Source organism: Gymnoscopelus braueri (assembly GCF_963280865.1).
Source record: "Gymnoscopelus braueri genome assembly, chromosome: 17".
Lineage (NCBI taxonomy): Eukaryota > Metazoa > Chordata > Actinopteri > Myctophiformes > Myctophidae > Gymnoscopelus > Gymnoscopelus braueri.
Window position 1 is genome coordinate 5,571,052 of NC_137617.1, and position 9,638 is coordinate 5,580,689.

Sequence of the window (9,638 nt, forward strand, 5' to 3'; positions counted from 1 at the left end):
CAGTCCATTGAAACGTTGAAGAATAACATGAGCAAGTGGTCTCCATACCAAGTCCTCAGGTCCATACAACAGTCTCTGAACAAACTGCAGGCGGAAAGCAGCACCTCTACTAGGCAAATGTATTAGTCCTTGTCCTCCCTCTTCCTTTGGCAGGAAAAGAACAGCCTGTGGAATCCAGTGCAGTTTATCCCAAAAAAAATCTACTAATAAAGCCTGAATTCTTGAAAGCAATTTTGGAGGGGGGTCCACACAACTTAACCTATGCCACAAAGAGGAGGACACCAGATTATTGATTATAAGTGTCCTACCTCTGTATGACATGCTTGGCAAAAGCCATTTCCACCTTTTGAGCCTACCTTCTATTTTTTCTAAAACATTCTCCCAGTTCTTATTTAGCATGGAGTCCTCACCCAAAAAAACACCCAAATATTTGATGCCTCCTCTTTTCCATGTTAGCCCTTCTGGTAGTCTTAGTTTGTCTTTCAGTTTACCTCCCACCATTACAGCCTCACTTTTATTCCAGTTAACTTTTGCTGAGGAAAGCTTATTGAAAAGATTTATATTCCTCTCTAAACAGTCAATGTCACTCTGTTTGTTTAAAGTGACAATTACATCGTCAGCATATGCAGACATTTTAACTGGTGAAGGACAACCAGGGAAAAAAACACCTGAAAGTTCTTTCCTCAGTTTGTGAAGCATTGGTTCTATGGCGAGAGAATACAGCATCCCTGAAAGTGAGCAACCTTGCCGTACCCCCCGTTTTACATCAAAAGGCGCAGCCAAACCACCATTAACTTTTAGTATACTCGCAATGTCACCATACAAAACCTTGATCTTGGCGATAAATCCAGAATTGAAACCAAAAGCACCTAGGGTCTGCCACAGGTACTTTAGTTCAACTCTGTCAAACGCTTTAAGCTGGTCTATGGAAATAAGACCAGTATCCAAGCCAAATGAGCTAGAGATGTCCAAAACATGCCTAATTAAAGTGATATTGTCACTTATTAACCTGCCGGGCACACAGTAAGTCTGATCAACATGAATGACCTCGCTCATCACCTCTCTTAGTCTAGAGGCTAAAGCCTTGGAAAGGATTTTATAGTCCCCACACAGCAAAGAGACCGGTCTCCAGTTTTTTAGTTCTTGTAGATCCCCCTTTTTTGGCAGCAGGGTTATAACTGCTCTCCTACAACTCAGCGGCAACTGTCCTTTGCCCAAACTGTCCCGAAACACCTCCAGCAAATCTTCACCAATCACTGGCCAGAAAGACTTATAAAAGTCAACAGGTAGTCCATCAATGCCTGGTGCTTTGCCATTTCCAAGGCTCATGAGGGCAGTATACAGTTCATTCAGCGATAGTTCTCTGTTCAACACAGCATTATCATGATCGCCCACCTGAGGAAGTCCATCGAAAAAAGATTCAGCCAGCTCTTCATCCTCCACATACTCCTCTCTAAACAGCTCTTTGTAGAAGGAGGTGGCAAATCTTCGAATCTCAGAGGTTCCTGTGATCATACATCCATTTTCAGACCTTAAGGAGTGAATGATCTTTTTTTGACCATTTTTTCGCTCCAGTCCAAAGAAAAACTGTGAGGGGGCATCCATATGAGATGCATTCATGAACCTGGAACAAACCAGAGCTCCCTGTGCTGTGAAGCCCAACAGGTTAGCTAACGCAGATTTTTTAGATTTCAGAGCTTCAACATGCTCTCGATTACCAGTAGAATCCACAACATTCTGTAGTTCTACCACTTCAATCTCTAAGTCCTGAAGAGACCTGGTAATGTGCTTGGTGACATTGCGCGTATACTGCTGACAAAATTGCTTTATCTGGGCCTTACCATTGTCCCACCATTGCTGCACAGAAGAATAGATTAATTTATTCTCCCTATGTAAGGCCCATAGAAATTCTAAAGCCTGTTTAAAAGAGTTATCCTGTAAGAGACCAGTATTAAAGTGCCAATAAGCACTGTGTACCTTAACATCCTGGATGTAACAAGAACACTGAACAAAACAATGATCAGAGAAACCAACAGGAAAAATTCTACAGTCTTTAAAGATACCAAAATGTTGTTCAAAACAATAAAAACGATCGAGCCTAGCCAAAGACAAAACATTGTCCTTAGCATGACTCCATGTATATTGCCTTTCATTCCTATGAAAACCTCTCCACACATCTTTCAATTCATGGGTTTCCATTAGACGCTTAAGTCTAACAGACGAAGCAGGATGAGGCTCTAAGTGGTTTCTGTCAATTGCCAATTCAGTGCAATTAAAGTCCCCGGCCAAAAACAAAAAATCATCGGTGCAATTCTGAATAACATTACTCAAATTGTCCAAAAATGTCATTCTTTCAATGGCCAAAACTGGAGCATAAACATTAACAAAAATCATGGTCACCTTTTCATATCGAACTTTCACTTTTAGAATATAACCACACATTACTTCTTCCACCTCAAAAGAATGGGGACTAAAGCCCTTTGAAAAAAAGCACTCCAACACCACCCCTATTAGACAAATTGTGACTCAAAATAACCTCTCCAGGCCATTCTTTTTTCCAATCATTTTCATTTTCACTGTCACTATGTGTTTCCTGAATAACAACATCAACGTTTTTTAACTCTATCAGCTTAAAGAGAGAAGCCCTTTTCACGTCACTTCTTGCACCATTAATGTTTAAAGAACCTACTTTAAAGTCCCCCATCAAAAAGAGAAAAATTGACAGTACAAGAACCACACACATACCCAATGTGTGGAGAAACACACCTGTCTTATTCATAATCATCTATAAAAGTGGCTCTAACTTTTGTCACCATCTTCTTAAGCCTATGGACTTCTGGGCCAGTAAAAGACCCTTCCTCCTTTATAAGCAGTGTTACAGACCTGACAAAACCTTTCAGATCAGGGTAGAAATCCTCAATTTTCACTCCCCTATGCCCTTTAGTGTCTGACAGAAATTTCCTAATACTCTCAAGAGGATAGAACACCATTTCAGCCTCTTGTGAAGGTGTCCACTCACAATCATCTTCAAACTCTGACAAGTCATCTGACAAATTATCCAGTGCTTTCTTGCTCTTAACCTTGCCTCCACTCTGTTCCTTATCATTTAGTTTCCTTTTATTGGCCTTATTTGATAAACTTAAATCCTCAAAAATTTCCATTTTTTCGGAAACTGAAGAAGCAGGGGGGCCAAAAACCATGTTTTGGGCAGCTTCTGTTCCTGCTGCAGCTGTCCCTTTAACCACATTGTCAACATGACACTGCTTGCTTTTTTCTTTTTCTCCACTTTTATTTGTTTTTTTGTCTTTTTTCTGCGATTTCTCACTGGTCTGTGCTTTTGCATTATTTTCTTTAACACTTTTATTTCCATTCTCAGCGTGAACACTTTGCACACTCTGCTCCTCCTGCACTACTGTCTCCGTTTCAGGTACTGTCTCTGCTGTCTGCGCACCGGGCGAGAAAGAATCAGCCTGCGCTGTATTCTGTGAATCTGACTCAGGCTGCGGTGCGTTTTGTACGTTTGCCTCAGACTGCGGTGCGTTCCGCAAGTCTGGCCCAAACTGCGGTGCTTTCTGTAAAACTGGCTCAGCCTGCGGAGCGTCATGTGCGCTCTCCGTGCCAGACGTGCCAGCGACAGCCTCTCCACTGCTCTCAGCAGCCGGCGGTGGCGCACCAGAGCCGGCTCTTTTAGGAGTAGGACAAGAGCGAATTAAATGCCCTTCAACTCCACAATTAAAGCATTTCAGATTATCAGAGGTTGCAAACACTGTGTAGTTAAAACCACCGACTTTGAAACTAAATGTCAAATTCAGATCATTGTTTTCTTTCAAGATCATATAAGCCTGCCTTCTGTGACTCACAACATGTTTTAACTGTGGCGATTTACAACCCAGTAAAACCATTTGAACTGGGGTCACCAACTTCCCATAGCGTGACAATTCTTTGGCCAGATCTTCATTTTTAATGAAAGGAGGAGCGTTTGAAATTACGATATTTTTAGCTGGATTCACCAGTGGAAGAACAGGTGTGAATGTATCGCGGACAACAATCCCATTCTCAACAACTTCTCCCACTTTAGCTACATCGTCCACGAATATAACAACACCGCCATTCATGCGGGAGGCAGATTTCACACTCTCACATCCTACAACCTCTCCAACAGCTAGACTAACCTCCTCCACCGACACGCCGACATTGACCATGACTTTGATAGCATGTCGGCGTGTCAGCTTCTCAAACTCTTCATGACCACTAACCACGGGCATAATGCCCTGCTGGTTGTGAGCCCCGCTACTCTTAAACACCCGTGAAAAACACCAGCCAGTAAAAAAAATCACATAAAAAAAACAATTAAAAAAAGGAACAAACAAAGATAGAAAACTCACTTAGACTCTTTTACCACTCACTCCACACGCTCACCCACGCTCACGCATGCGCTCAGAGAGAGAGAGAGAGAGAGAGAGAGAGAGAGAGAGAGAGAGAGAGAGAGAGAGAGAGACACGGAAACGGAATAGATTGAAGAGAGAGAGAGAGACACGGAAACGGAATAGATTGAAGAGAGAGAGAGAGACACGGAAACGGAATAGATTGAAGAGACAGAGAGAGACACGGAAACGGAATAGATTGAAGAGAGAGAGAGAGACACGGAAACGGAATAGATTGAAGAGAGAGAGAGAGACACGGAAACGGAATAGATTGAAGAGAGAGAGAGAGACACGGAAACGGAATAGATTGAAGAAAGAGAGAGAGACACGGAAACGGAATAGATTGAAGAGAGAGAGAGAGACACGGAAACGGAATAGATTGAAGAGAGAGAGAGAGACACGGAAACGGAATAGATTGAAGAGAGAGAGAGAGAGACACGGAAACGGAATAGATTGAAGAGAGAGAGAGAGACACGGAAACGGAATAGATTGAAGAGAGAGAGAGAGACACGGAAACGGAATAGATTGAAGAGAGAGAGAGAGACACGGAAACGGAATAGATTGAAGAGAGAGAGAGTGACACGGAAACATAATAGATTGAAGCGAGAGAGAGATGGAAGCAGAATGGATTGATTGGACATCTCAACCTATTGCCATTAACAGGAATCGAACCATCAACCTTCAAATTGACAGGCTGCAACACTACCTATAGTGCTATAGCTTTGTCCAGGATGAGGTTGTCTGTTGAAGATAAAAGTGAACCAGTGAAAGCAGCCGATCTACAAGCTCAGAAAGAACGTTGCTATCTGAAAGGTTTTGAGATTGTAGATCGGCTATTTTCAGAATGAAGTATGTCATACATACTTCATACCCTCTCAAATAAGCATTTCAGGTTATCTTTATCAATTGCGTATTAATTGACACAATTACTGGTAGTGTCTGTTGATATTTATAAGTATTTCCGTCCATTATGAACCAAGCCTCTGTGTCCCGAACTACTCTAGATCACTGGTTCACAAACCATTTACCAATAAAGGCATTTTTGTGTCTCCTCGGAACGAAAACTAGTGAAAGTAGCCGATCTACAAGCTCACAAAACGTTGCTATCTGAAAAGTTGTGAGATTGTAGATCGGCTATTTTCACAATGAAGTTTGTCATACATTGCAAAAACATACTCTCTCCAAGAAGCATTTCATGTTACCTTTAACAGTTGCACATGCATTAATTGAGAGAGAGAGACATGGAAACAATAGATTGAAGAGAGAGAAAGATGGAAGCAGAATGGATTGATTGGACGTGTCAACCTATTGCCATTAACAGGAATCGAACCCTCAACCTTCGGATTGCCAGGCTGCAACACTACCTATAGTGCTATAGCTTTGACCAGGCTGAGGTTGTCTGTTGAAGATAAAACTGAACCAGTGAAAGCAGCCGATCTACAAGCTCAGAAACACGTTGCTATCTGAAAAGTTTTGAGATTGTAGATCGGCTATTTTCAGAATGAAGTATGTCATACATTGCAAAAACATACCTTCTCAGATAAGCATTTAATGTTATCTTTATCAATTGCATATGTATTCATTAATACAGTCTTGTTGTTTGCAATGCACTTTAAATGAAGTCTCCACCAAGTGAGGCTTGAACTGGCAACCTTGATGTTATGAAACATTCACTTAAGCGGGAAGCCATTGGACCAACAGACCTAATCCAGTGAAAACGGAGGTCAGACAGATGATACCATTTCACGCAAATAACTGAAAAATCCTGGGTTTAAGTGTTTTTCAAACTGCTCAAAATTGCGGACAATCTAAGGGCGGAGAGAGAGACATGGAAACGGAATAGATTGAAGAGAGAGAGACATGGAAACAATAGATTGAAGAGAGAGAAAGATGGAAGCAGAATGGATTGATTGGACGTGTCAACCTATTGCCATTAACAGGAATCGAACACTCAACCTTTGGATTGACAGGCTGCAACACTACCTATAGTGCTATAGCTTTGACCAGGCTGAGGTTGTCTGTTGAAGATAAAACTGAACCAGTGAAAGCAGCCGATCTACAAGCTCAGAAACACGTTGCTATCTGAAAAGTTTTGAGATTGTAGATCGGCTATTTTCAGAATGAAGTATGTCATACATTGCAAAAACAGACCTTCTCAGATAAGCATTTCATGTTATCTTTATCAATTGCATATGTATTCATTAATACAGTCTTGTAGTTTGCAATGCACTTTAAATGAAGTCTCCACCAAGTGAGGCTTGAACCGGCAACCTTGATGTTGTGAAACATTCACTTAAGCGGGAAGCCATTGGACCAATAGACCTGATACAGTGAAAACGGAGGTCAGACAGTCTAAGGGCGGAGAGAGAGACATGGAAACGGAATAGATTGAAGAGAGAGAGACATGGAAACAATAGATTGAAGAGAGAGAAGGATGGAAGCAGAATGGATTGATTGGACGTGTCAACCTATTGCCATTAACAGGAATCTAACCCTCAACCTTCGGATTGACGGGCTGCAACATTACCTATAGTGCTATAGCTTTGTCCAGGCTGAGGTTGTCTGTTGAAGATAAAAGTGAACCAGTGAAAGCAGCCGATCTACAAACTCAGAAACACGTTGCTATCTGAAAAGTTTTGAGATTGTAGATCGGCTATTTTCAGAATGAAGTATGTCATACATTGCAAAAACATACCCTCTCAAATAAGTATTTCAGGTTATGTTTAACAATTGCACATGTATTAATTGACACAATCATGTTGTGTGCAATGCAACTTTAATGAAGTCCGCATTAAGTGAGGCTTGAACTGCCAACCTTCAGGTTGTGAGGCACACGTTTAAGGGAGAAGCCATTGGACCAACAGACAAGAACCTGTGAAAAAGGAGATCACACAGATGATACAGTTTCACGCAAATAGCTGAACAATCCTGGGTTTAAGTGTTTTTCAAACTGCTCAAAATTGCGGACAATCTAAGGGGGGAGCTTACTGGTCAACGTGATACATGTGTTCCTCATGAGTCAAGGCACATGTGTAAGCAGGTTTAATGGCTGTCGGCCAAACGAGGCATGACTTTTGCATGTTTAAAGTTTGCACTTTCAAAAAATCGCTATAGCGCCCCCCTTTGACCAATTGGAGTAAGATTGGTTTCAGTAATATTTGGAATGACCCTCAACATTAACGCAAAGTTTCAAAGAAATGTGAGTCTGCATGTATGTGTTAGGGGCAGATGAATAATTGTCATAAAACTGCAATATTCATTGGCTCATTAAAGCTTCATTTTTTCACTTATGGAAAAATCTCGCTGCTTGTTTGTCGGCATAGGTCCAAAGTTCATGTGTAAAACGTTTCGTGCAGATTACTCAAAAATCCCAGGAGGAGATAGGTTTTTCATATAATTCAAAATGGTGGGAGATCTAAAGGTCAGAGGTCAAAAGTCAGAGGGTTAAAGTTGTTCATCATGAGTAGACGCATGTGTGTATTGAAGTTTTATGGCTGTAGGTCAAACAGGGCATGAGTTGTACCTGTTCAAAGTTGGCATTTTCAATTGAGTGCTATAGCGCCACCTTTTGACGAAAGATTGTGAGATTTATTTCTTGATAGTTTTTCATGACCATCTACCATATGGCCGAGTTTCGTAAAAAGCGACAGCACAGTTCACCCAGAACTGCGAAAAGTGGCGGAAACAGAAGAATACGTACAATAATAAAACAGGTCCAGAGCTGAGCTCTGGCCCCGTAATAATAGGCTTATATATATCTGATATATAATCGATATATATATATATATATATATATATTATATTATTATAATAAACGATCGATCTATCTATCTATCTATCTATCTATCTATCTATCTATCTATCTATCTATCTATCTATCTATCTATCTATCTATCTATCTATCTATCTATCTTATGCATAGGCCTATATTCTAATCTATGTGATCTATCAATCGCTTCATCTCATTGCCTACTCAGATCATGCTGTGCTCTGATTGGCTAGAATTGAGCATTAAAACGCCTACAGTTTCAAAGCTTTAAAAAAAAAAAGCTTCAAAGCTCGGGCCTAGGGAGAAAAAAAGGGCGCTTTTCCATTTAGGCGTTTAAACGCTCATGAAAAAAATTAAAACGCCAATTTGCATAGAGATAACATTGAAAATATAAGACAACTCATTGTTCAGCTTCATGCTGGTGTGAATGCAGCATTAGAGAACACAGTAAAAATCACCCATGTGGGTCTATTTGAAGCATTTGTATACTCGGCTAAATTAACACTGAGGATTTTACTGTGAAGACTGCAGAGCTGACTTATAGGGGCACTTCACCCATTTTCAACCTCATGTTCATTAAATTGGTCCCCAATAATGCTCATTAAAAAATGGCAAAGTGTCTGTCTTTGTGTCTCAGAAGATGGCTGTGGGCATTTCAGACACCTGCCTACCAATGACATCAGAAAGTGGACTTTTCAAACACGATTTCAGTTTGCTAAGCTCAAAACAATATAGAGGCTGTTCAGCACCCTCTGGTGGACAAATTAGCAGACAGCATCAAACACAGCGGCAGCCTCATTCCAGGCGCCGGCGGACACTGCACCACACTTCTGACATACGCACGAGTGCGGGGACACCTCCCCTACAACGCCAGACTCTCGGATAAGCCCGAGAGGTGTAAAAAAAAGTGTGGCGGACCGTCCAGTGAGGTCAGAGGTCAGAAAAGTGCCGTTTTCAGACAACAGTGGACACTGGACCGGCGCCGGCGGACACTGCCGACACTTCTGACATACGCACGCGTGCGGGGACACCTCCCCTACAATGCCACACTCTCGGATAAGCCCGAGAGGTGTACAAAAAAGTGTGGCGGACCTTCCAGTGAGGTCAGAGGTCAGAAAAGTGCCGTTTTCAGACAACGGTGGACACTGGACAGGCACCGGTGGACACTGCCGACACTTCTGACATACGCACGCGTGCGGGGACACATCCCCTACAACGCCACACTCTCGGATAAGCCCGAGAGGTGTAAAAAAAAGTGTGGCGGACCGTCCAGTGAGGTCAGAGGTCAGAAAAGTGCCGTTTTCAGACAACAGTGGACACTGGACCGGCGCCGGCGGACACTGCCGACACTTCTGACATACGCACGCGTGCGGGGACACCTCCTCTACAACGCCACACTCTCGGATAAGCCCGAGAGGTGTAAAAAAAAGTGTGGCGGACCTTCC